General features: G+C 49.8%; 1 protein-coding gene across 1 annotated transcript in view; it reads left to right on the forward strand.

Moving 5' to 3' along the window:
* Nucleotides 1–7,998: 7,998 nt before the first annotated feature.
* Nucleotides 7,999–27,833, forward strand: part of CTXN1 (cortexin 1) — a 47,827-nt gene continuing 27,992 nt past the window's right edge. Inside the window, exon 1 of the mRNA XM_065747310.1 lies at nucleotides 7,999–8,122. The gene's annotated coding sequence lies outside the window, so the exon portion shown is untranslated. The remainder of the gene's footprint in view (nucleotides 8,123–27,833) is intronic.

Here is a 27,833-nt window from a genome sequence, read left to right on the forward strand (position 1 = left end):
ACAGAACAGTATGGCCTCTGTACTCCAAGGCATCACTTATCTAGAAAGATCCATTCCCAGCACTGTAGGAAGATGAATTAAGGACAGAAAGAGGGGAGGACTACTCTGAGAAGGGAGCAGTATTGGCTGTGCCAGTCTTGAATCCTGTCTACTTGGAGAAAGCTGAGAATCATGAGGCCTCCAGAAATCTCTGCAGACCACGTCCCTTCTATGTCTGTTACTGCCAGTCCCCAGCTGAAGACTGCCCAGCACCATTAGCTCAGGCCATCTTGGCAGGAACCATCTGCCTCAGTAATTTAATGAGCCCACAGCTTAATGCATGGCAAATTCGGACATAAATAAAATAAAATGTATCAAAGTGGAGCTTCTTTCCAATTACAATTCATTAGCAAGCTCTGAGCCACTGGCCTGACCACAATCAATAATCCTGGTTAGGGAAAAGCAATTTATAACCCTCCCTAGAGACCTCAAGAGGACACAGGCCTGCCTCACACCAGATCTGAGCAGGGCCAGCATCCTACAGGAGCCTTCCACATCTGTCCCACCTGGCTCTGTCTCCCATGTGTCGTGGGGACCATCCTTCTTCCTCCCTGGCCCCTTCCTGATGTAGGAATGCACCTGCTGGTGGGATCTTGATGTTGCCTGAGGTGGTCTGGCCACAGCAGGACATGGGGACGTGACAGCTTAATGGGGGACCTACCCAGGCTCCTCACACACTCTCCTTTTCTAGGACTGTTACAACTGAGCAACTGATGCCATGTTCAGGCATTGAATGCCTGTTTGTTCAACATGAAAGGAGCAGGACCTTCATAGAATCACAGAGTCATAGAATCACAGAAAGGCTTGGATTGGAAATAACTTCAACGATCATCAAGTTCCAACCCTCTGCCACAGGCAGCACTGCCAGCTTCTAGATCAAAGACTTGATCAGGTTGCACAGGGCCCCACACAACTTGGTCTTAAGCTCCTTCTGGGACAAAACATCCACAACCACTCTAGGTAACCTGTTCCAGCATCTCACCAGTCTCTCAGCAAAAAACTTCCACCTGATATCCAATCTAAATCTCCCTTCCTCTAGTTTAAAACTATTTCCCCCCATCCTGTCACTATCTACCCATGTAAAAAAAGCTGATTTCCCTCATATTTCTAAACTCCTCTGAAATACTGGAAAGCCACAATGAGGAATCCTCGCAGCCCTCTCTTCTCCAGACCTAGCAAGTCCAATCCCTTCAGTCTATCTTCAGAAGAGAGATGCTTCAGCCCTCGGATCACCTTTGTGGCCCTTGTCTGGAATTTTTCCAACAGCTCCACATCTTTCCTGTTTGGGGCCCCCAGATTTGGAGGCAGTACCCCAGCTGGGACCCCACAAGGGCAGAGTAGAGGGGGACAATCCTCTCCATCGCCTTGCTGGCCATCTCTCTCTCCTGATGGGACCCAGAATACCATTGATCTTCCGGACTGCAAGCGCACCTTCCATCCCTCTTGATCACCCCAGTTGCCTCAGGAGGGGCTGGATCAGGGCAGACAGATCCCAGGAGCTTCAGACAGCTCTTGTATTTAATATAGGACCTTTCAGCCTCACAGCCCATACTGGTGCATTCTGAGCTGGAGAGTGAGCCAGCACTGAGACCTGGCTGAAGCCTGCCCTGCCCTTTTGCTCTGCCCCCTCTGGGCACACTGCCTGCAAGGCTGGCAGCAGCCTGCAGCTGCAGAAAGTCATTTGTAAGCTGCTGTGAACGAGGCATTTGGGTTAACGCTTTATTCATGGTGGCATCTGCCTATGTGCTATGATTATAGCACAGGAGGCTGAGAGTATCCTACCACCAAAGCCATCCAGGGCAGCTGTGAGTGTGGGAAAGAGCCTTAAACCAGGAGCCTGACCAGGACACTGTATGATGGATGCAGTGCATGAGGGGGAGTGCTCCGGCCCCCTAACAGCATCCTACCAGCTCTCCTGTCTGCCCACCAGGGTAACTCATTGATCAAAGTGCTGGGATACCCCCTGCCGGCTCCTGTCTTTCCTGCCTGCAGACTCTGCAAATGCTGCCGCTCTCCCTCCCTCAGATCTTTCCAGCAGCTTCAGTTCCCACTGCACTGCAACTCAGTGTTTCCCTGAACACATTATCCCTGCAGATCCCTGCAGGGGATAGGAAGTTGTTTTGAGCCCAGTGAAGCTGATGGTATGGAGGAAACAGGATCAAGGCAATGTGGGTGCTGCCTGGTCAGGGGGCAACTGTTTAAGTGAAGGGACGGGAAGCCCAGGAGGGAAGGGCAGTGTGTGTATGCATGCCCCATCCCGAGCTTTGTGAGGGGAAGCTGGCATGGAGCATCCTTCCCTCTGCAGCTGATCTGTGCCTGCGAGAGCCCTCCAATAGCCTGCTCCGCATCCTCCATCAGCAGTAAGCTCGTGAGTGGTGACCAAGAGAAGACAGGGCTTTAATTAAGCTGGAGCTCAACTCCAAACCTTCAACAGGTTTGCTGGAAAGGCTGTGATTCCTGAAGGTAACAGGAGTGAGGCCTGGAGGGAACCACAGCACTCTGCACATAGCCAGGATAGGCACCTGTTACTGATGGTGCTGAAGGATGGTGGAGAAAACCTCGCTCTCAAATCTCTCAGAGGAATGAGTGGATGCTATGATGTGTCCCTGGTTTGGATTCAACAAAGACCAAGCAGATTCCAGACTATGCTCAGCTGTCCTTGGCTCTGCTCAGGTTCAACTTGGCTCAAAGCAATTCTGGATACATTTTGAACTGGATCTATCAAGACTTTAAAAAAGTACTCAGGCTCAGTTCAGAGGGAAGAGGTAATGCACACAGACAGTTGTTGGTATTGGCCAGAACTAAGGTTTGGATTTTAGTAGTGCAGGTGTTTAAATTTAGGCACAGATTCCTTGGGAAATGATATCTCCTGCTAAAGAGGTCTCCAGAGTCTGGAGTAGGTGACTTTTTATAACAGATCTCTTGGCCAGGTACATGGTCAGTGGGTACACGGCCCAAGTGAGATGGAAGGTGAGCATGATCTGCTTGTTCCTTCTGAATTATGGACCATGACATTGCCAATGTATGGGGGAGTTCTTGAGAAGCTGAGGGAGAATGCCATGGTTTGCAGTCTTGGATCTTTCCATACGTGTTCTCACCTTGTTACTTCCAAATGCGTGGGGCTTTGCTCTGCTGCTCTAATGAGTCCTGTTGTGTTTGAAGCAGCCAGAGCTCAGCCTTCTTACTGAAGAATTTCTTCAGGTGTTTCCAAGTTTTATGCTTGATCTTTATTAAATGTGATGATCAGGGAGAGATCATGAACAGGTCGCCAGTTGCACCAGTTGCTTTCTAGGTGCTCTTTGGTCCCCTCTTCCTATAAACAACATACATTTGGGATGCAGCCCGTGCTGCCAGATGAAGTTTGTCCTCTCTGGTCTTTCTGGCAAAGGGGTGATTTCTTCCAGACTCTAGCATACAAAGTGTTCGCAGACAAATTACAGCTACAAGGAAAGTTCTGTGCCAAGAAACTTTGTTTATGGAAAGTTCATTAAAGGTGGAAGTATTTGAACAAACTGCATTCCATCCCAGAAAAGCACCCACCTAGCCCAGATGGAGGCCCATAGAATGAACAGAAGGGTTCCCTGCGGTAACACCTTTCAGGGCACTCATGTCATCTCTGAAGTGGGTTCATTTTAGCAGAAGATGACTCCAGAATGATTCATCTCTTTTATCAGATAGGCCAAACTGCCGTGAGCTCTCCCTGGGTGCTGCTGGAGGGAGCGGCAGGAGCGAGTTAATTTGGACTGTGTGTCTTGACGATAAACTAAAACAAACGAGCAAACAAACAAACCCTTCTTCGAGGCAAATGCTTCAAGAGCACTTTAAAAACCTCATGTCAAGGGGGAGGGAGGGGAAGCACTGTTTTGAATGCTTCTGTCTGAAATGAAGAATGATGAAAGGGGAACAGCTTCAGGTCGGACACTGGGCTGTGTCCCATGGATGCAAGGGGACTGCTCCAGGGCACATGGGGGCTATAAAGGCGCATGTGTTAAACCAGGCAGCCTCTTAAACTGCGGAGTCACTGCTGTGACTCCAGCATGGCACCAGCAGAGAGCAAGTAGCACAGCCGAGGCACAGAGTGTCATTAAAAAACAGCAGCACTACAATTGTCAGCTCTGAGTTACGATCTGGGCAGCGGCCGCAGATGCCATCAGCAATTTACTTTCCAGAGGGAAAGTGCTCAGCACTTACAAACATCACATCCACGTTAAAGTGTCTAGAGGCAGATGCCCAATGCCAAAAGCTCCCTGACATCACGCTGAGCTCAGGATGTGGCTGAACATCCAGCAGTGATGCTCCACAACCAGTGCACTCCTGTGTGATTTTTTGTGCAGCTGGTTTTCAAACAACTTTTGCTTGAGAAATGACTACAGATTGATAGATGAATAAGTCACTTTTATTCCTTTCATTTATCTAAATCTCGTGTTTCTTCAGTATGCTTTCAGTTGGAGTGTTTTCTTAAAGGGTTTTCACTGCAATGATAGCTGGAGCGATTTGATGGGATTGACATGTATTCTGAAGGAGAAAAAAATAACACCCCAAAATAGCACCATTTTTAAAATGTAAATTCAGGAAAAACAAAAAACAAAACAACAACAAAAACAGACTTTATGAAACCACTTTCTTAAAAGATACTGAAAATATCCTTTGATTTTGGAAGAGCAATTCTCTCCCACAGAAACATTTGATGTTGGAAAGGATGTGGAGCTAGATTAGAGCAGCCCGACGAGTTCCAATTGTAGGGAGGTCTGTAACGACGCAATGACTGCTCAGACAGGAGAAGCTCTTCAGTACATGTTTGACTGTCTCTGGGAACACGTGCCAAGCACTTGCAGCAGTGGGTGGTACCTGCGTGTCCCTGCCAGGCCCCCCTCCCTCTGCGTGGGCAAGATGGTTCTTCTCCAAATGGCATTTATTCTTATCACTGCAGGTTGCTGTGTGGGTCTGTGCTGAGCTTCTAAGCTCTGTTCTGATGGAGGATGAGCGTCTGCAGTATCTGTTGACACCACCAAGTCTGATTTCCCTGGTAACATTGTACATACTCTCACACAGACTCCGGTAACCATAGATACACATAAGCAGTGCACAGCAACTCTGCGTTGTGTTTTTCTCTTAGATGCCATCAGCAACAGCTCAGGCAGCTCCCAGAGCAAGGCTCTGAAATCTTTCAGCCCACAGAGAGGGAAAATTGTATGGCTGAGCCCCTTTCAGCACCGGAGGGTTGCACGCCGCTGTTGAGCTATCCACCACGTTCAAAGCAAATGCCCCACCTGGCCAATGGGCACCTCTTCCCACTGCACCACAATCTCAGAATGAATTCCTGAGCCATGTTCCACTTTGGCAGCTGAGCGACTCCACTTTCCCCTCCTGGCAGATGTGCTTCCAGCCCTGGGGTGGGACGAAGGACAGGGGAAGAGGAGTGGTAAAGTGCTGCTGAGAAGGCCTTGAGAAGCTGCTGCAAAGTGCCCTCCATGACTTGAGGGGAAGATATCTGCAGTGAGTGCCAAAGGCTGTGCCAACAAACACCTCAATTCAGCTCAATCAATCCCCTAAGGGCTTTGGGATGTTTAAAAAAAAAAAAAAAAATCACTGTGTTTGTCCCAGGACTGCGGACAGACATTAAGGATCCCCAGACCCCAGCAGGAGTAGTTTGCCTTGGATACAGCATGTGCTGAAAGACACTCTCAGGGTAAGACCAGCCACAGCTTGTTCTGGCCCTGGCAAGTGCTCCAGGAACAGAGCTCAAATGACCCCAGATCTCATGTGGAGCAGGTGCAGCCCTCGAGGATGTCAGGAGCAGGATCACACGGCTCTGGCAGTGGGCAGGGCATGTGGGTTCTGCTTGGGCTGTCTTCCAGCTACATCATACCCCTGCACCTCCTCCCTGCCCCTGCCATGACTGGGGATGCTAGAACTGGAGGAGGAGAGCAGGGTATGACTTAGTCTAAATGCATGGTGATCATTCCTGCCTCTAACTTCCTCAGCCTCTGCTCCAGCTTGTTATGGTGACCCTGTGGCACAGGTGCAGCTGTGTTGCATTGAGATCATCTGTTTTCAAGGCAGGCTCTAGGGCTGCAGCTACAAACCATGTGGTGGGCCCTCCACCTGCGGTCACTACACACTGTGTACCCATAGGTCCAGCATCCAGTGTGCTTAATCTGCCTGCTGGAACCAAGTGCTGAGAGAAAAAGGATTTTGCAGGAAGCTGTCTGTGCTAACATCAGACATGTCCAAAGAACACTGCACAGAGAATAGTTGTCACAGCTTTCAGCCTCTCAGCACCCAGTGCCACATGGACATCCCCTTGTGCTCCCCAGAACCAATATCCCCAGTGAAAGCAGAAAGAGGTAAGCACTGGTGAGTCCCACATGGCTGAGAGTGCTCAGCTGGATGCTGTGGCTGCATGTCCCACTATGGGGAATGTTAGAACAAACTTGAGTGTGTGGGGGAGTCAGCACTCTTTTGTCCATAAGATCAAGAGCATGAGCACCCCCAAAAGTTGTGCCAACCCCCGCCCTGCACACCAGTGGCAACCACAGCTTTGAATGCCCTTCTAATACATTTATGGCCATCTATATCTATTCTGTGCCATTTCAGAAGACAAAAGTCTGAGTGACACAACCCAGCCTGAGGGGCAGTCGAAACAGGCATGGGAGACCTCAGAGTTCAAAGCCCTTTTAGATTGAATCTGAGAAGAGAGTGGTGGTGAGGATCATGGTCACCTGCTCTGTTTTGCTCTCGGGACTGTATGGAAAGGCAATGTTGGTGCATTGCTCCGGAGAGCAAGCAGGGGCAAATCCAGGCAATGGGTGCCTGTGGTGCAACTGTGCTTTGGCTGCTGGGATGGTCTGATGGTGTGCTGGAAACACTTTGCTTAAGGGGACTGACTGCACTCCAGCCACTCAGTGCTGGCCCTGACATTCCCCTGGAGGCGGCCCAGCAGGATGGGGGAGCTTTGCTAATCTTTGAGAGCAAAACTTGCTCCCAGATGAGAGCTGCTGCTGAGCACAAGCAGCAGCAGTGCTACATCTGGCAGGGATCTTCCTGGGGGGTCTCGGCCCGGATCTCCCCAGCTGACTCACGTGCTTTAAGGCTGCGTCCCTTTCCCCATCACCCATTGGGCTGTACTTCCTCCTTTCTCCCTCTGCTGCCCGCAGATACCCCCCGTACCTCTCTGCTCAGACCTGTGGTAGCCACCTCAGCCGCTGTGGTCCCAGCAGATGCAATGGTACCTCTGGGTCAGTCCTCTGTCGCTGCCATGCAAATTTGCACAGTCACTCATCCTCATGTGTCCACGTTCTCTGGTGCCCACTGCACCCCCAAATCCCACTGCATCTCCAAAGCACGCTGCTCCCTTCCTCACCGCCCCGCACCTCTGCATCCCTTTTACTCCCAAGGCGATGCCTGCCCCCCCTGCGTCGTCGTGGTCTCTCCCTATGGTGCCGTGACACCCGAACCACCCCCCACAGCACCACCACAGCATAAGCACCACCCGAGCCCCCTTCATTCCCACAACACCCCCGTGGCACCCACCACTCCTCCCCGCAGCCCCGAGGTCCTCCTGCAGCATCACACCCACTGCGTCCCCCCCACTGCCCTGCGGCTCCGTGGCTCTCTGGGGGATCGCATTCCTCCGCATTACTCTCACCCCCCTACAAACACGCACACACACACACACACTCCCCCCGCACGGCAGCACATTCCCCCGCATTCCCCACAACCACCGCATCCCTCTGGCCCCGCGGGAGCACCGCACCGCCGCGCCCAGCGCACGCCCCCCTTCGCATCCCCACGTTATCATCTCCCATCCCCACGCACCCCCGCACCGTCCGCCCCCCACCACCCCTACCCCTTCCCCCCCCTATTCCCGGGCCCCACCCCAGAGCCTCCCCGCCTCCCCCCACACCCCCTCCCCCGAAGCCCAATCAGGGCGGGTTGGACGAATTCAAACCCCGGCCCCGCAAGCGCCGGCGGCGGTTCTGCTGCGCTCCATCAGCCGGGAAGGCTGCGGAACGGGGCCGGTCCGGATGGGCTCGGAGAGCCGCGGAACGGGCGCGGCCCTCTCCTGCTGCCCGGAGCGCAGGTGAGCCGGGGGAAGGGGGAGCGGGGGAGGGGGGGGAAGCACAGAGGGCACCGCACTGAGAAGGGGGGGGTGTGCTCCCGGGAAAGTTTGGTCTCGGTGGCACCGAAAGCGGAGATGCCCACACTGCCGGGATGCGTCGGGCACCGCCCGCCGGAGGCTGCGACGCGTAGGGAGAGCCCCCCGCCCCGCCGACCCCCCCCGGTCCCCGTCTCCGTCCCGAGCCCGGTGCATGCGGAGCGGTGGGGCGGCTCCTGAGCGGCAGCGCTCCCGAGATCTGACGGTTCGGAGCTCCAAAGGGGGTTGGGAAGTAATACCACCGCTACGTCAGAACGTCGGGCTGGGGAGGGGGGGTCTTACATTTTCTTGGGGAATTTCTGCGTCTGCTGCGAAACTGCTGATTGTGGAGTTCTTGCAGCAGCACGCATTGGGCTGCCTGCAAAAGATCCCTTTGCACTGAAGCTCTTCAGAGAATACCCACCCTCTGGGTCTGGAGTGCTGGTGTGAATCAGAGAAACTTTGAATTAAATTAAGTTGATTTCTGCCTTCCGGAACTGTGGGTCTGTTCAAAAACAGGAGAGAACCGCACCGAGCCCTGGGATAAAGGAAGGAGCCAAAGAGCAAAGCCAGCCCATGGCAGGAAGGAGCTGGTGAAATTTAAATCTCAGCCCCCATAGGAAGAGTTGGAGCTGCAGGAACTCTCCATGCGGTGCTGGGAGTGCCAGTGAGCCCTGCCCATGGCGGAGGAGATCCTGCTCTCCCAAACCCTTGGAAGACAGAGATGAGACTCGGCTTGCTGCAAGCAGTTTTTGGTGCAGAGCCTTTTGTTAAATATAAGGGTGAAAGCTGTTGTTGGCAATGACAGGTATGCATTTGACAATATCTATAGGGCTCCTAGCTTTAAATCCGTGACGTTCTCTCTTCTGCTTTCTCCCAGTTATTGCCATTTGCCATAAATCAGCCCCAAAGTAAAGAAGGTAAAATCCTTAGGATGGCAGGGTCAACTTGTCTGCAGCAGAAGGGGAAGTATGACTCCGGTTCTGTCTGCCGGACGTCTCACTCGATGCACTGCAAATGCCTCAGCATCCCAAGCACAGGCAGTGGTGCTGTAACAGGGCAGAAAACTTGCCCTCTGGTTGCTTTGCCCTGTCAGATCCTGGTCAGTTTGGGGCACAGATCTTGAGCTGAGCAGAACCACTGCATGCAGTGGGAATTTGTCCCTGAAGCACTCGGTTTGCAGCTAGGCAGAGCAGGCAGTCTGGTAGCGTTCCTTGCTGATGATATCACTCGGAGCGTGCCAGCCTCGGTTTTGCAGCTAGGAGATGGCAGAGTTGCAGACATCCTCCTGGTTCACTTCATGTGTGGTTCTCACTGTAGGGCAGGTGGGCTGGATGGCAGGAAAGGTGTGTGCAGCCCTGGCTGGTTGTGTGGGCAGGTGGGCTGGGTGGCAGCAGGCTCTGTGTGGCATGCTTCTAAGAATCCAGCAGTGGCTTGGTCCTTGCTGGCAGTAAATACCCAAATCTTCAGTCAAGCCTGTGCTCTTCCCTGAAGCTCAGGGAACCCTTGGTGATCTTCTGTGGGGCATGTACTCAGGAGCATTTCCCATGGCTTTGTTTCCAGGAGGGGAAGGGACACCGTGCATTAACTCTGCATGCAGAGCCTCAGAATGGTGTGGGTACAATGGCAGCGTGCCGCTCCTCCTGGAAAGAACTCAGCACCGCTCCATGAATGCGGGACCCCCGCTGCATTGTTTGCCTGCCAACCTGCTCCCCGTGCTGGGAGAGGCCAGCTGCTCCCAGCAATGTGCCATCCACCTGTTGAAGGCAGCACTGGCAGAGCAAGGCATTGCTGCCTTCCTCCCTGAGCTGCTGACAGAGAAATGTGCTCTCTTTTCTAGTGCTCGGTTAACTCCACTGCACTGTCTGCAGCCTCGCTGGGACAGCTCTCCCACTCCTCACCGGGGGTGGAGTGACATCAGTGAGCAGCACTCCTTGGTGACTGTGGGGAGGATGAGGCTGGAGCAACAGCGAGCTGTGGGTGGATGCTGCAAGGCTAGAGGGCTGCATTGGCAGGCCTGTTTCATTGGCTGTGTGGATGGCTCATGGAAGCTGACATGGGTGACAGAAGCTGGTGGTATCCTCTGGGCTCCTGGCTATAAACTGTCTCATACTGTGAACTGTCAGTAGATCCCGAGCCAGTATGTTTTCTGAACAGCTGCTTCTATGGAGAAAACACTGTTGGGCTGTCTGGTGCCTGGGAGCTGCTCTGACTTTTACTGCAAATACTGCCTACAAAGTAAAATAAGAATCTAATACTCTGAAGGGGAACTTAATGGCCATTAGGCTGCTGCTTTCCAGCTCTCAGTGCAGATCTGTACCACTTAGCTGAAAGATTAAAAACATCAAGACAAATGAAGAAGTCTGCCAGATGGGTGGAGGGTGGCATGGGGCTGGCTGCTCCAGGGCACAGAGCCAGGCAATGGGGCAGGAGGAGCAGGGGGCAGGGGAGGCTGCTAAGAGCCTGTGGCAGCAGCACGTGTACTCACAGCCTGTCAGGACAGAGCCATGGTGACCTGAAGCATGACTTGTAACTTGAGTGTGAAAAGATCACATCTCCAGGGGTCAGCATCCCTGAGCTCCCAGCTGAGGGCCTTCTCCCAGCAGATGTCTGAGCTCTGTCTGTGGGTCTCAAACCTGTGGACATTTTGTGCCCCAGACCTTTTGTGCTCAGCACTGCCCCAAGACCTTTCAATTGCACTGTTGAGATAAGCAGATCAAATCTTGGGGCAGGAGTCAGGATCTGCATGGGCCACGCTGCCCCACAGATTTGCTGTTCTCCCTGTGACCTTGTGTGCTCTACATGTTTTCTCCAGCAGCATCCCACAGGCAGAAGTAGGCTTGCAGCACCCCACATTCCTCACCTACCTGCACTACACTCTTTCCACTGGGGATCACAGGCAACCCATCCATGCACATCTCTGTTTCTCTGGGTAACCAAGTCCTGTAAAGCTGGCTACTTGCTGGCTCAGAGGTGCAAGCCTTGTGCTTTTGCTTCCACAAGTGCCCAGCCAGCAAGGCTGCAGAGCTGAGCTTGCCCCCTTCCTTTTCCATGTAATTAGGAAGGGGCAGTGGCCACTCCTGAAGCAGACTTTACACCCATCGCAGCACTCGCTGCGAACCATACAGTCTGAGCTCAGAGTTGGTGAGGATCCTCCAGGGGAGCTGCTGACATGATGCTCTGGTGTGATCCCAACCCAGGGCACCTCTGCAGGCCAGCCTGGCCTTGGTAGAAGGGCATTTCCCCAGTACATCTGTGTGGGCAGTTCAGACATTCCTTTTTGGTGCTGCTACACCAGGCAGGGTCCTGCTGTGTAATGCTGCAGCGCCAGAGCTCCATGGTGCAGCAGAGCCAGGTTCTGAGTGCACCCTTGCTAATATCACATATATCTCACTCTCCTCCAAAAGGGATCCTCTCCTGGTGATACTGCTTGGGTCTGTCTGACAACTGATGTGTGTCAGATGCTGCAGAACCACGTTTGCAACCTGGACATGGGGGACTCGTGTCCTTTACTGGTGTCATGCTGGACTAGTGTCAGCAAAGCTGCCACTCACCTTTGCCCAGCAAGAAACCCAAGGCCCAAAAGTGTGGTACTTGCTCCCAAACCATTGCATTGGTGACCATGTCAACAATGGATATGCCTTCTCCAAGGTCTGTCCAGAAGATTACTGGATGCACCTTGAGCATTCCGAGGTGGGGGGATGCTCACACCATTCTGAGTCTGCCCTCCAGCACAGGTTGGCAGATTTTAATGTGTGGGGAGAAGAGGTTGCAAGAGTGCTGAAAAAAAGTCATCACATTTTTGGTACATTTGCAACTCCATTTTCAACCAACATAAATCCATTGCTTGTGAGTCCTCAAATGGAACGCACTGAGTTCCAAACAGATCACAGATATTCCAGTCGAAGGAAAATCTGACCATATCTCCCCACTAGACCTCTATAAAACTCTTTCTTAACCAGATAAATATCCCTCCCTTTCCATTCACACCATGTTCATGTCATTGCTTTTTGGCAGTACGTACATCTGTGAGCAGCTGTTGTCAAGGATGGAGCACAGGAAGAGTAAAATGTCATCAAAAATCTGACAAACACCGTGAGAGCTCGCAGAGCTGCAGCCACTGCCACTGGACCACACTGGTGCATTAGTTTCACAAAAGTGAGGTTACATATCCCACCAGTATTATGTTTGTGTTCTCTTCTTTTTTGTTTTAATAAAACATATTAACTGTGTTATATGTATCTTAACAGGGCTGCTCCAAAAGTAGTGCCTCCTATTTTATGATGCTGGCTCGCTCTCAAATCACCTCACTGTCATCTCATCTAATCCTACATTTTCTGAGCTTACATGGCGAGGATTTTGGAAGACACTGTCAAAAGCTTTGCTGAACTCCAGATAAACAAATCCTCTGCTCTCCTCTCATCTATTCAGCAAGTCATTCTCACATACAAGGCTACCAGATTGGTTAAGCATGATCTCTCAGAATCGCATAATCACACAGAATCACAGAACTGTAGGGGTTGGAAGGGATCTCCAGAAATCACCTAGTCCACCCCCTCTGCCAAAGCAGCTCCCAGCCCAGGTTGCACAGGTAGGCATACAGGTGGGTCTTGAATGTCTCCACAGAAGGAGACTCCACCACCTCCATGTGCAGCCTGTGCCAGTGCTCTGTCACGTTTACTGTGAAGAAGTTCCCATGCACATTTGTGCAGAACTTCCTATGCTTCAGTTTGTGGCCATTTCCCCTCATCCTATCACCACACACTGCAGAGGAGTCCAGCCTTGTTCCTTTGCCTCCTGCTCCTTAAATATTTATAAACGTGGATCAGATCCCCTCTGAGTCTTCTTTTTTCAAGGCTGAACAGCCCCAGGTCTCTCAGCTTTTCCTCATAATGGAGGTGTTCCACGTCCTTTATCATCTTTGTGGCCCTCCACTGTACTCTTTTGAGGAGGTCCCTGTCTTTTTTGTACCAGGGAGACCAGAACTGGACACAGTACTCCAGGTGAGACCTCACCAGGGCAAAGCAGAGTAGATAGGATCACTTCCTTTGACTTTGGTGAAACCACGCTGGCTGCCCCTGATCAACATATTGTCACATGCTTAGAGTTGGCCTCCAGCTGTTCCATCACTTTTCTTGGGATGGAGGCAGGGCTGACAAATCTGCAGTTTTCTGAGTCCTCCTTTTCGCCCTCTTTGAAGACTGAAGTGACATGAGCCTACTTTCAGTCCTTGGGCAGCACTCGTTGAAAGATGATGGCAGTAACATCCTCCAGTTCCCTCAGTGCTCATGGGTGCATCCCATAGGGGCCCATTGATCTGTGGGAGATAAGTTTGCCCAAGTGATTTTTAACCCAAGCCTCTTTCACCAAGGAAAGATCTTCCTTTTTTGGACCTTCCTCCCTTGTCTCCAGGGTCCGGAGTTCCAGTGGGCTGGTCTCAGAAGTGAAGGCTAAAGTAAAGAAGGCACTCAGTAACTCTGCCTTCTCACCAGGGCTCCTGCTCCATTCAGTAGCAGGACAACATTTTTGCTAGTCTTCTGTTCCTGATGTTTTTGAAGAAACCCTTCCTATTGTCCTTTATACCCCTTGCCAGACTAAATTCCAGTGGGCCATAGCCTTTCTCATCACATCTCTGCATGCTCTGATGGCAACCCTATACTCAGTGATCTCAACCCCACCTCTCCCACTCACACATATTTGGTCAGATAACAGTAGGGCCAACCTCCCTTCAGGGTGGAAAAGTGTGCTAATTGCTACATCTTTCCCTTTCAAGATGTTCTCAAAAGACAAGACCAGTCATACCAACAAAACACCATGATCTCCTTGCTCAATCATACAGGTCTCTTGCATTCTTTGCTAGAGATCTTACTAGTACAAATGGCTCTGAGCTCAGAAAATGAGGTACTTGATTCTTCTTTCTAGGTTCTACCTGATTTCATGAGATTCCTCGAATCAGGTTTCTGAAAAGACCAAAGTTAGTTCTCCTGAAGTCCAGGGTTGTAGAGTGTACCTGTAGCCTTCCGTCCACCCTGTAAGGTCCTGAACTCTATCATCTCATGCTTGCTTACTGCCAGGGCTACCCTCAACTTTCACTTCAAACACTCCCTCCTAATTTGTTAGCACAGGGTCCAGCAGCATGTCTCTCCTTGTTGGCTCCTCTACCACCTATGTCAAACAGTTACCAGTCCTCTGCAGTAATCTCTTGCACCAACGGATCCAGGCTCTGAAGCCTTTCCAGCAGACATCAGGTAGTTGAAGCCCGCCATGAGAACGAGGGCCTGTGATCATAAGATTACTTCCAGCTGACTGTAGAATGCCTCATCAACTTCTTTATCTTAATCAAGAGGCCTGTACACCCACGACCCCTGCTCTGGACTTGCCCTTCAGCCTCCCCAAGGTAGAGCACAGTACATTCCAATTGTCCAGTGACATCCATGTAGCCATGGATATCTATGTCCTGTCAGGTCCTTATTTGCCAGCTCTTTCCCTTCCTGTCATGGCAAGGTTTAGTGCTGCCTGCCAGTGGATGCGGGGTCTCTATGTTCATGACACCAATGCAGAATCTTGTTTTGGGGGGATTTAGATCACTAAACTAATGTATTTGGATGCACACCTTCTCCTTGAATGGCCTTGGTGTAACTGAAGCTGTACCCAGCTCATGTGACAGTTTAAGAGCAGAAAGGGTTTAAGCAAAAATATCATGTCCACAAGAGACCAATCATTTGAGTCCATGAAAAGGAACAAACAACTCCAGGGAGCTCTATAATAGGCAGGGCATTGTTTACTGGACTCTTTTGGCCTCATTTAGGCACTGTAGCTCTGAATGGCTCTGAGCTAGCAGTCTGTACAGCAAAAGCGAAATCTGTTCTTGTCCCACATTCCAAAGGTGTCACAACTCAATGTGATTTCTGGGAGACTGCAGGTACTTTGGGGATGGTATACTGTTGGTCTGTGTGTTCTTTCTTTCTGTGAGTGCAACGAGTTTCCTGCAACTTCACCTACTTTTCTGCACCTCTATGTGGGTTTTGAGGGTAAGCTGTATCTAGTCTGGGTCTTCAGAATCTGGTGCTGCAGTGGGGACAGCACAGAGGTATCAAGGACCCCTTGGAATGGAAGGTGGTAAAGTGTTGGTGAGGCTTCAGATATGGGGCACCACACACTCTTCTGCCCTTCCAAGAAGCAGTGTGCTCTATGGGAGCAAGGCTTACGGCAGCTCTGAGCTGGGATGCCCAGCCCCACTTCTGAACAGGGCTGTGAATATCACACTGCCAGGACTAGCTGTTAGGGGTCCTTTGTTGATCCCTGCAACCCTGCAAAACAAGCCTTGATGCATGCTAACTTAGCCAGTATCACCTCAGGACTGCATCACTCAATCCAGTCCATTCATTTCCCTCCAGAACTACTTCTTAGCAGCCTTGCTTTGCAGCCTTTGGCTGTGTTGTGCCCTCAGCTTCTCTCCCTGGGCTTCCATGTGGGTATCGACAGAGAAATGCCTTCCTGTGGTAAGACAAATACTGAATTTGTACTGCCAACCAGAGCTGTTAGTGTAGGCTCCCTCTTGGCAGCACACCCCTTCTTCAGGACCTGTCGATCCTCCATGTGCAGCTCCTGTAGCCTGGGCTCCACTGTTCTGTTCTTGTCCATGCTGGCAGGTGGGACACACTCTGTTTCCACAGGGTCCAGGAGGTGGGCTGAGGGTCATGTCTGGACTTTCTGCTTGCTCCACCTCATCTGTCAATGATTCTGTCCTGAAGCAACACTGCTCTTCATGTCTTAGTGCTAGTTTTGCATGTGGAAGGACATAAGCAATGGGATTGTTGTCAGTGGATCTCCAGGATGGAAATGTCCAGTCGTGCTCCTTCTGGATGCACACAGCACCAGTGTCCTCACATTCAGGATCCTCAGTGAGATGCTGGAGCAGCTTTTAGTCAAGGCACTGGCTGGGGAGGCACAAGCTGGTTTCAGCCTGGAGTAACTGGCCCTGGGTTAGGGCTAGATCATAGAATGGTGCTGCCACAAAGCTGGGTCTTTTCTCTATGTGTCTTGGCTGGAAGATGGCAGCACTAGCCATTGGCTAACTGTCTAACATGGGCATGAACTGAGACATGCTCACCAGCTGGGGAATGGGCAAGATCTGTCTGCCTCACATGGTTGTCAGCTTCACTTCTTGTTGGGATGCACTCCGTGATGTGTGGCTCTGTGTAGTCAGAAGCCTTTGTCTGTGGGAGTCCTTCCCTGTGGTTAGTGCTTAATGGGCCCAGGCAGCAGGGACCTGGGCACATGGAGAGACAGGGCTGTCACTCGCAGGGCTGTCTTGTGCCAGGCTTGTGGTGACTTCCTTATTGTACTGCTGGGAACTCAGCTGCCAGACTGGGAGGTGGGTTGCATCACCTATCCCTCTGTGACATACTGGGCTTCATGTGGCTGTCTCAGAGAGAGGTCAGGGTAAATGATATGCAGAGAAGTTATCCCCCTCTGCCTCTCATCAGGTTGGATGTAGCAGTCTGCAAGCACAGCCCACACTTCGGGCGAGTGTTTCACTCCAGGGAACAGGACAGGAACTTGCTTCCCCACAGTTCTGGGTACAGCTGGAGTTGCTTTTCTGTAGCACTTGTGGTTGAAAATAGCACCAACTCTGAGCAGCAGTGGCAGCTGCTATTGCCTGTGCTGCATCACACCCAGGAAGGATGTTGTCACCTGCAGCTCAGCACTGCCTCCAGGGTCTGTTTAATACTTGCACTCAGCCTAAGAGCACCAAACCAAAATGTGTGGCACTCAGAATCCTCGCTTAGTACTCACACCAGAGCTTGGGTGATAACTGTGTTCATCAGGACTTCCAAACCCCAAACTGTTCTATCCCCAAATTTGGCGCCCAGTGCTCTCATGGGCAGAGCTCACATATCAGTATTGCACACAGGTCTGTATGCAGCCCTTGTGCTCTGCTTTACATGTGTACATGAGCCTAGAAGTACAGGATGAAACAGTCAGCAGCAGTGTCTGGACAAGATCCTATATGTATATTTGCCAGTGCCATGCAAAGGCACCGTAGTGTAGGATAAAGGTGAATAAAACTCCAACTTCTATATTCAGGCCTGAGCCTCACACTGAACAGTTGAATTCCACTGGCTTCAGATGAGCTGAATGGACCCATGAAGGAAAGATGCTCCTGACTGCTGGACCTTTTGGGGTGGGCAGGCCTCCTGCTCAGCTGCAGGGAGCTTTTCTCCAAGCTTGCTCTGTCCGTGTGGTGTGGGGAGGTCTGTAGATTCCTTCTCCCAGCTGTGCTGCAAAACCAGGCTGACCGAGTCTCACAGCTGACACCTGTGAGGTGGGAAGGAAAATGCATCAGGTTGGCCTCGATTCCCATCCCAGCTCCCAGAGAGACCCCATGGGCAAGCAGAGTGTGAGTACTGAGGGAGATGGTGGTTGCAATGCGGCCAAGTGCAAGGGATCAACTGTAATGAGTACAGCTCCCAGAATACTGGGATGAGCTTAAAAATCCTCTTGCCTGCAGAAGTGATCCAAGGTGCTGGGATATAGCCATAACTCCCCACTTTTATAGTAATAGTAATGGTATAGTAATATCGTAATAAATTAGAATCAGGAACTGATACTAAAGCACTACCTTTACGGTCCTGGGAGCTATTGGAAACAGCAGGACAACTGCTGTGTGTGCCAGATATATGGGCTAAGGCAGCCCTCTCCTCCTGCTTCGCAGCCCTGCAACTGCTGGGAAAGGCTGCATTACCCCATCCTGTTGTAGTTGCTCTAGTTTCTTGTGCTACTGGAGCAGAAGAGGATCCAGGTGGTTTCATGTAAGATCCTCGCAGACTAGTGCTAGAATCAGAATTGTTTGAGTTGGAGCAGGCCTTTAAAGGTCATCTGGTCCTACCTCCCTGCCGTGGGCAGTGTTCTCAGCAGAGCTGAGGGGCTCCGAGCATCCTGTAGGAGCTGCTCCATTGCATGGCAGTGGGGAAGCTCAGTTTGGCCCTGGCAAACCACAGCCAGGGTCTCCTCCAGGCAATTTCTTTTGGTTGCTCTGTAATTTCTCATTTCCTGTAAGAAATGATTAGATTTCTTCCTCGGGTGTATCCTTCCCCTCCAGCAGGTGCTGCTGCCCTTGGAAGGGTAGGGACAGTGCAGAGCCACAGAGAACATCTCCAGGGATCTGCAGAGAGGCAGGGCATACTGCCTACCAGACCTCAGGTGGCCTTATTTCCCTCTCCTGTAGATCCCATGAGACCCAATTTCTTGATCACCCAAGGTCTTCAGTTTGTCAGCTCAGACAAACTGCCTCATTTCTGCTCAGATATTCCAGGTTCCTTGCAAGCAGCAGTTACCTCAGGGCCAGTTCTCCACCAGTGCTGTCCAGAGGTGTTTCTTTCCTACATGACTCAGAGTCCACTTCTCCACGTCATCCAGCTGCCTCTGAAACAGCCTTCATCCCCAGTCTTGTGTCACAAGGTGTGTGGCCGGGCAGGGCTGTAATGTCTCCATCACACAGCTCTCTGGCCTCAGCTGTATGCTCCAGGCAGCAGCAATCCAGCCCCATCACTCTGGTAGTGTGTCTCTGGAAGCATCTTTAAGTGCCAGTGCTCTAAGCATACCGGTTCTTCAGTGCATTGAATAAAAGGAAGAAATAAATCCAAGGGGATACTAAACTAGAAAGTGATAGGCCAAGAGCAGCGACAACAAATAGATAACCACTCAGCCTCCAGGGAGGAGCAGAGCCATTTGTTGTTCTTGAGTGCACATCTGAACAGAGACAGGCAGGGTGTGCAGGCAGATGTGTACCTCTACAGAAATCCATATACATTTGTGGTAGCACGTATGTGCATGGTCACACACTGCTTCAGCAGTATGCACAGAGGCAACTTTGCCACGCTTTCCACTGTTGTCCAATTTTTCATCATGTTGCTGATGCTCCTGTACGATTCAGGTATAGTGAATATGGGATGAAGACTCTGCTTGCGGTGTGTGAGATGTTGGTGTGCTGCCAGTTCTGGCAGCCCTCATGCAATTAAAGTGAAAAATCACTGCAAAGTGCACAGTTCTCTTCACTGCCTTGCAAGGAGAGGCTCTGGCTGTTTTGCTGCATCTATCCCTTTCCTGCACCCTGTTGGGATGCATCTCACAATCCTGGTTCTTGTTCACACTGCTCTTTGCATATGCAATGGGATGGAGATGGCACCAAGATTGTGGTTTTACGGTGGTTCTACCTGGGCTCTGTGAGCACCCAGCAGCATGCTGCTCCTAGCTCCTGCCCATGGGATCAGCCTCATGTGCCTATTGATCTGCTCGGCAGGAGAGGTGGGTGGGGGGATTGCATGCAGCCAAGGGCAGAGATCACGGGTTTTTGGTGTTTTGTACAAAGTGTGGAAGTGACAGAGTAGTTGGCACAGCTGGCCCTCAGCCAAGGCAATCTGTTGGCCAAGTTCCTGAGAGTCATGCTTTCTGAACACGAGGTGCATGGACAACGTGGATGTGGACAGAACCCATCTCTTGGAAGGGACAGGGATTGTGGGAAGGTACTAAGGCAGGATGTGAGGACATTAGTTTCAGGTTGAGGTAAGCAAGTCGTTGTGGATCTTGCAGAGCTGCCAGATCTTGAGGCCTGATGGAGCTGCCCCAAAGACACATTTTCTTGTGCTAAGGTGTATTTGCGTTGCTGTGGTGTGTAGAGACATGGCTGCACACAGTACAAGGTCCTGCTGCAGAAAGAAGAGGATGTGGGCACAGATGAGGCAGTCTACCTGGAGAGCTGACTATCCAAAAGAGCACGGAGGCCTGCAGGCCATTCAGGCAGGTGTGCAGGGGCCAAGTCACAGGAAGGCTATTGCTTGCAACCCCCATCAACACCTGCACTCAGTCTCTTATCAGTCCTGTCCTTATCTCCTTGTTTATTTGTCCTGGATCATTTTGTACCACATGCTCCCTCTCCTGGTGTCTATTGTCCCTTCTGCACTCACTCCCACCACCTCAGCTCCTGCTGGTTGTGCGTGGCTCAGCCAGCCTGCTCCTGTCCCTCATTGCAGGGGGCTCCTCTACCAAGCCTGGTCAGAGCATGGGGGGCTGCTGGCCCTGGGCCACCCACACAGTGCTGCACCACGTGGAAAATGCTCCTAAGCTTGGAAGATACCTCTAAACACAGAGATTAATTCACTGGAGCCTTTGTTGGTGCAGAATGTCTGCATTGCAGATTTGGGAGAGCTTGTCTTTAATTGTATCATCAGGCACTTGTGTTAACGAAGGGATTAAGACCCAGAAAGGTGAACAAATGCAGGCCAACTTTTCCTCTCATGTTTCAAGGTCTTTTGTGTTGCAACATCCTTTGTTTCTTCTCTCCTTTCCACCCCTTCCCCCCCCCCCCCCAAACCCCCATTCCTGCCCTCTACTTGGAGCAGCCTTCTGGTTTTCCCCTGGTGAAATCCAGTGATGCTGATCTACATTCTGGATATGAGTGCTCCTTCTCCCACCAGCTAGAGAAGACTTCTTCCACTTGGCTACTGACAGAGGGCAAGGGGAGCCACTTAGCTTGCATGTCAACGAGTTACATAAGTCACACCACCTTGTATTTATCTCCATGGAAACTGCTATAGGTACAAAGAGCACAATAACACTATTTGGTAGAGCAAATTATCAGCTGCAAACATCCTTTTTCAACAGTCACCACCATTAGCTGCTCATTTTCCCCAGTGATGAACAAGAGCTGCATGCCATGCTTATACAAATCTGCACCAGTGAAGGTGACCCACGGTAGCTGCCACCACTGCTGAAATGCACCATTCACCACCTCACTGTGCTCACATCCACTGTTTGGTCCCCATGAACATTCAGTGTCAGTGAATTTCAATGGCTGTCATTTGTTCATCATGGAGGAATTCAGTGCCACCCATTTGCTTCATCTGCACTCAGACAACAGACCCCTTCTGTCAAACCTCCCCTCTGCTGCTGTCGGTCACACGGCAGCAAAATGTAATGGGATATCAGTCAGAAGTTTCAACCTCTACTGCTGTCCCACCAACATATACCTCTGATGCTGTGTATCAGCACCATGAAACAGGAGGCATTACTTTTGGAGCATCCCTTGTAGCACCACCTGCGACCAGAGAGAAGTGTTGGTCCGTCCCTGTGTGTGGTGCAGGGCAGTGGGCACCACATCACTGCCTGATGTAGGAATGAACCTGAATTCTTTCCTCCCAGTGGGGAATGGCTGCAATCACAGGACTGAGGATGAAAAATAGTGTGACTTACAGCAAAACACTCCAGCAGTGAATGCTGACTTGAGAAAAGGGCTCTGGATGGTAAACTCCAAGTACAAGGAAATATTAGACAAGAGCTAAGTGCCTTTATCTGCTCTGTGTTGTCCCCAGGGCAGGATGTACTGCTGGTAAACCAGGGTTTCTAAATGGGACATCCAATATCTGCCACAGGTCTGGTAGGCAGACTGATAAGAGGGTCCCTGGACTGACACACTAGTGAGAGTGAGACTTAAGGTCCCTGAGCTGAGCTGAGTTTGCTCTAGCAAACCTGTATCCCAGCTCCAGAGAGGAGAGATTTCTTCCTTGATTTCATGTACTGAGGTCCAGAGCAAAGGTGCTAGTCCAGCTAAGAAAAGAGCAGCAGGATTTGTAGCATCAGTAATTGTGTGAATCAACATGCAGAAGGGCTGGGTCTGTTTGGAATCCCTGAGTTTTGTGATGAAGAACCTGTGTTTTCTTGGCTTCGATGTGAAGCTCCTTGCCTGAGCCATCCCAGCAATAGAGCTGGAAGGAGACAGAAGGGCTCTGGCAGGAGCCAGTGCTGCACTGTGGGGTCAGTAACTGGGCAGGGCATTGTGCAAGTGCCAAGTAGTGGCAGATCAGAATGACTTGACAGCACTCCTATTGAATCTAGGGCAGAAGGGAGAGAATGAGTTGTAAGGCTGCTTTTGTCAATGGCTGAATCCATAGGAACTAGTTGACTCTTGGTCTGAAGGTGATGTTTTGGTGCCTGTGGAGGATTTCTGGGGTTCAGAAATATCCACCAACAGAAGATGAATAAAACAGGCATCAGAGCTATCTTCTTAATCCCAAGTGAGCTCAGTAGGGATTGGAGAACCTTGCCCTGTGCCAGACATCTCAGCTATCAGTGGATTAGGAAAGCAAGATCCTGGGTTTCCACAAACACAATTCCCTTTCCAGTTCATGCACTGGAGAAGTCATGGGCAGCTTTGGTCCTTTTAGCCTGAGCTAAGGAGATGATCAAGGCTCAGAAGGATCTGCAGGAGCCCATGCTGGGATCCAGGGTAATGCTGTGCATGTCGTGTGTTCGTGGTTGTTCCTAGCTCTGGCAGCTGGTTTCTCATGCCCACCTCCACACCCTAACACAGCCCAGGAGCATGCACTGAGTTAACAGCAATCTGATCCATATACTGAGTGTCTTACAGCTGTGGGTGAATCTGCACAAAACCAGTATTTATTTGAAAACTGCCGAACAGATTACTTCTGTATGTTCAATATTTTCAGAACAGAAGTACACATCCATGTCAGCTCTTTGAAACAGGAGATATTACACTTAGTAGATCGGCCATACTCAACCGTGGATAAGGAGAACAAAAGAGAGTCTGACACAGCTTAAATCACTGTTCAAGTGTCAGATGGCAATCACATCTCACAAATCTCGTGTTTTGTCAGTTTGTTGCATCTCTCATGGGATCTTCAGACTTCCCCATGTATTGAAAAGTTTCCCATAGGGCAGATCAGCACTGCCATAGTAGCACTCGTGCTTGAGAGCACTTAAATACTCCATGAGGGAAGCTGTCTCCTGAAATTAACACAATTTTGCTGTGATTATCATTTATTTGTGAATCTCCGCAGCTAAGAACCTCGATCTCGATTCTTGCAGGAAACCCTTACACTGATGTTGGAACCATTGCTTCTACTTCCTTTGGGAGATGAAACACAAATTCAGTTTCACCGCTGAAGGAAGGAAGGAATGACTGAAAGGATATGGCAACTGAAAAGGTTTCTTATTCCAACATTTTATTTCCAACACCTTTAAATAAATAAATAGATGAATAAATAAAGAAAACGTCATGAAAACTGGGAAGGCTTATCACTTATTTCCAGACCTACCTATGAGCTGCCACCTGGTGGATGGGTAACTGGTGCACTGTCCCTGCTGGGCAGGCAGCTCCTGTTCAGGTCTCCCTGCAGGGCAGGAGCAGCCAGGGCTCATCTCTTCCAGGCAACGCATGGGTTGCAGTGCTCCAGAGGCTGCGGAGAACCTCTCTTGAAGTATGGGTTGCAGTGGGACACCACCTGAGACAGACACAGGAGAAGAGCTAGTTGCTGTCAGCTTGGGACTGAAAGGCTACAAGATGGAGGAACTAAGACTTGTAATTGCTAAATACAAACATGGGTATTGGAGAGGTCTATCAGTCAGTGTAATCCTACAGCTTAGGCTGACTAAAACAAGGTACATTGCAAATACATTGAAATAAGTAGACTCATTGTATCCTGATTCATTTATCTTTCTGTTTCATGAGTTCAAACTCAGATAGAACCCAAATACATTTGATCCATCTTTCTACCATCAATGCCACCTCTAAAATTCCTGGAAACGGCCGAAGACAGAAATGGAGATCAGAACATCTACTGTCATCCTCAGCTCCTCCATTACCGAGGCTTATTTTATTGGAACCTCTGTCTCTCCCACCAGAACAGGAGAGCAGGATCACATGTGCAGCAGCTGACATACCTTGCCATGAGCAGCAAATGCTCCTTCCTCTGCCAGGAACTCAGGCGGTGAGGGAGGTCCTTTACAGACATGTTTTAGTTCGGTGAACCCATGGTGTTCCAGTTGATGAATGAAGCTTTTCATGCCTTCTGTGTCAAAAATGCTCAGAGACCCTCTCCTTCCCAGTACCTCTACCTCAAACATTTCTCCATTGATGACAAAACAGTTTCTGCTGAGACCCCACCAAATGCTCTTAAACTCATCACTTTCAAAAACTGCCCAGAGCTTCTGAGGAAAACTGAGCTGATATTTTAGACATTTAGAAAGCAATTTAATGAGATCAGCAGTGTTCTCTAAGCCTCTTAGATCACACCCCTCCCTACAGGATTCAGTGTTGTATCTGTAAGGAGAGGTTTGGTCTGGAGATGGTTGGTGTCTGCGTGCACGACTCGAGTGGATGCTGAGTTTGAGAACAACCCTAAACTGGAGGAGCTGCTGACTCTCTCAAGGGCAGAGAGCCCTCGTGGAGACTTTGACACACGGCAGGGCCGGGCAATTCCCAGCAGAATGAAGTCCAACCAGAGCAAGGGCTGAATCCTGCCCACGGGTGGTCAGCCCTGGCCATGGGTACAGGTTGGGGATGAGAAGTCGTAGAGCAGCCTGCAGAAAGGGACCTGGGGGTTCCAGTGGACAGTGAACTGGGTCTGAATTTTCAGCATGCTCTGGAGCCAAAAGGCCCCATGGCCCTGAGCTCCTGGAGCTCAGGGACTGTTGGGACAATACTTTCTTTTATGGTATAATTTTTATGTTGTCCCATATGACTTGATGATCCTTTTGTTTCCCACCCAATTTGATGTATTCTGCATGATTCTGTACATCTTCCAGAAAGCTTTGTATGGGTTAATCTATACCTTCGCTTTCCATTTCTCATTATCCTGAATCCCTTTGCCTCTGGACTGTGAGTGTTCCCAGAGCATATGACTTCCAATGGTAGTGTGTTTGCTCTCTTACTTTTGATATCCTATTGCCAAAACATAGCAACATACCACATACTATGAAGAAAATCTGGACAGTTGGCCATCTGAAGATGCCAGCAACATAGTGTTGGTTTCAAGCATGTATGTTCTGATCTGTGCATCTTCATTTCCCACTAGTCAAGAACAGTGGTGGGCTGACCAGAGCTCTGGGTAGGCAGGACAGAAAATAGTCCTGGGTACCTTCCATTCTGACTTTCCATTCTGATTTTCAGCTGTCAGGAGCCCCAGGAAATGTTTCAGACACTTTGTAGTTGCTAATAGTGGCCAGAACATTGCTTGGATGGATGACACAGACCCCCCCCAGCTATGATACGGTTGAAGGAGAAGCTGTGGTCCATAACAGAAGGGCAAGTACTGAATGGGCCTCATCAGTGCATGTTCCTTCCTCCTCCTTGTGTCGGAAGGGCCAGCATCAAGCCCAGACCCTGACCTGGTTTGGAATTATAAATACTCCACAGGAGTTTTTCACAGACTTTGTACTGTTATTACCCCAATCAGGGTGAGCTAAAGGGTGAGAAGGCACAGTCCTTGCTGGAAAAAGCAACCTGTGCCATTCCTCCATTCCCTTTCCTCTGTGGGTGTTCAGCCACGATCATGCCAGCTCTGCTGAGAAGCCCAGAGCACAGAAAGGAAACGGTTTGACATGCTGCCAATGCTGGAAGAAGACAGTGGAGCAGCTTTAGGCCAAGCGTGGGCTATCTTGTCAAAGTGGCTTGAATAATTTAGGTCCTTAGGGAGATTTTTGCTGATTTGGAAAGATGCACCTATGTGCAAGACTGAGGGATATGGCCTGAGGGGCAATGCATAATTTTAAAGCTGCCTCTTAAAGTTATCCATTTACCTCTGATACTGGAACTGCTGTTGAACACACTGCCTGACAGCTACTCTGGTTTGGTGGTGATGCTACTGTGTGAGCAGGAGGCTTGTCAAGAAATGATCCAATTACAGCCCTAAGGCAGACTCTTCCAGGCTGCAGTTCTTCTCCCTGTGACTGACCAAGTGTCTTCTCCTGCATGGCACCCTGCAATACAGCCCGGCCCGTCTGCATTCCAGGCAAAACAGAACCACCCTCTGCCCCACCAAGCACACTCAGTGCTGTTTGGAGTAGGTCACAGTGGTATGGGATGCTCCACTTTCAATTATCTTTTTCTTGGGCTGTCAGTATTTCCCCAGATCTGAGAAACATACTCTGTGGTTGGTCTGGGAAGCCATGTGGAAGAGTGGGAGGAGGAAGTCTTGGCAGAATGTTTCCTGTGGTCTGATTCCCTGGCCTGAGATGCATCCCCCTGTTACCTTTCTGCAGAGCCCTTTGTGTTCTGAACTTCACTCCCACTCTGCTGGAGAAAGAAAGACTTGACAGGGCTGAAAAGAACCTGAAGTGCTGAAAGAACAAGCTGAATTTGATCAGCAAAGAAAGGCAGTGAACTCTCCTTAACACATAAAGCTTTTATGAAGTGATCAACATTTCATTGCATCTGCTGGGACAAGATGAGAAATGATCAGTTTCATTTGGAGCTAATAAGATTTAGGTTAGATATGAGTGAGATAAGATTATTTAAAGAAATCCCTATCAAATCCATTTTAAGAAAGCAAGTGACTGTTCTGAGCACCCTAGGACTTATTTCATTGCTGAGGACAGGTGGTATTAAGACATCTTTATGCTCCCATGAGCCCAAACTTTTTGTTGTTGAAAAGTTTCCTGAAGATAGTTCTAGCTGCCTAGCAGTGTGCTTTGATTTGTCATTGCAAGTCATGCTCATGGTACTGTGCAGACCCATAGTGCTGTGGGATGACAAGGAAGGACAAGGACCTCTGGAGAACAGGTTGGGATGGATAAATCACTGCTTGCACTTTTACAGTCAGTCTGGATCCATCCACAGAAATACCCAAACACAGCTATGAATGCTGTTGCATATGAATGGTTGCATATGCAGGACAGCAATTCAGACCATGAAATAACTTATAATCTTTTAATTGCAGCAGTGGTTTTCTATGGAGCAGCATATTTGCCCACTTGATAAATAATTCATAGAAGATCCTGGTGATTAAATGGTAAAGACCTAATTTGCTTAGCATTGTTTGCACTTTTTAACTGTAAGAAGTCATTTAATTGCTAATTAAAAATAATACAATTACATACTATCTTATAAGAATTAGTCAGCATTTCTGTTTATTTTTTGTACAAAGCATAAAAACTCTCTTTTTCAGCAGTCATCTTGCAAACTGCTATCCAATTATTTGTGCTGATGGAAGACATGTACTCCATCTTCCTTTAAGGACTACTAAAAACATGAAGAAAAATGCTAACTAAAAAAAAAAATAGACTGCCTGTAGAGAATCTCTGTGGAGACTGCTTAGCCATGTTCCCTACCTTCCTTCTTGATTTCCTCGCAGAATTTTCCCTGGACATCAGTCCCCACTGCATCTGCAATGTTGAATTGTTTCACAGGACACAGAGAGCAGCTCAGACCATTCTAGAAGTCTTCTTCAACTTCAGAGCAGAAGCTAAAAATTCAGATGCTCCATCTAGCCTTAAAGCTGCTTTAATGACCAGAAAACCAATGAAACTGTGAAGGAAAGTGAGACAAAACTGTCTGAAGTCTACTGACGGCAGACTATTGGGATTTTTTAGTTGTTTTTTGTCAACAGTTTATGGACTTCTTTGGCCTTGTTCTGTGATGACTGGGGCAGAGGACCCATGGAACCACATCCTGGAGAAGGGGAAGGGGGAAAAGGGAAAAGGGAGATGGGCCTAGAAACAAAACAGCAGCAGCAATCTGAGGAGGAAAGCTAATTTACTAAATAAGATATCGGAATGCAAAATAACACAATATAATACAATATGATTGGAATTGAAGCTATTAAATCGAATAAAATGAGCAAGAGAGAGTGTCCGATAA

This window comes from Cyrtonyx montezumae, unplaced genomic scaffold, assembly GCF_038088225.1.
Source record: "Cyrtonyx montezumae isolate F1298 unplaced genomic scaffold, pur_monq_1.0 scaffold_44, whole genome shotgun sequence".
Taxonomy (NCBI): domain Eukaryota; kingdom Metazoa; phylum Chordata; class Aves; order Galliformes; family Odontophoridae; genus Cyrtonyx; species Cyrtonyx montezumae.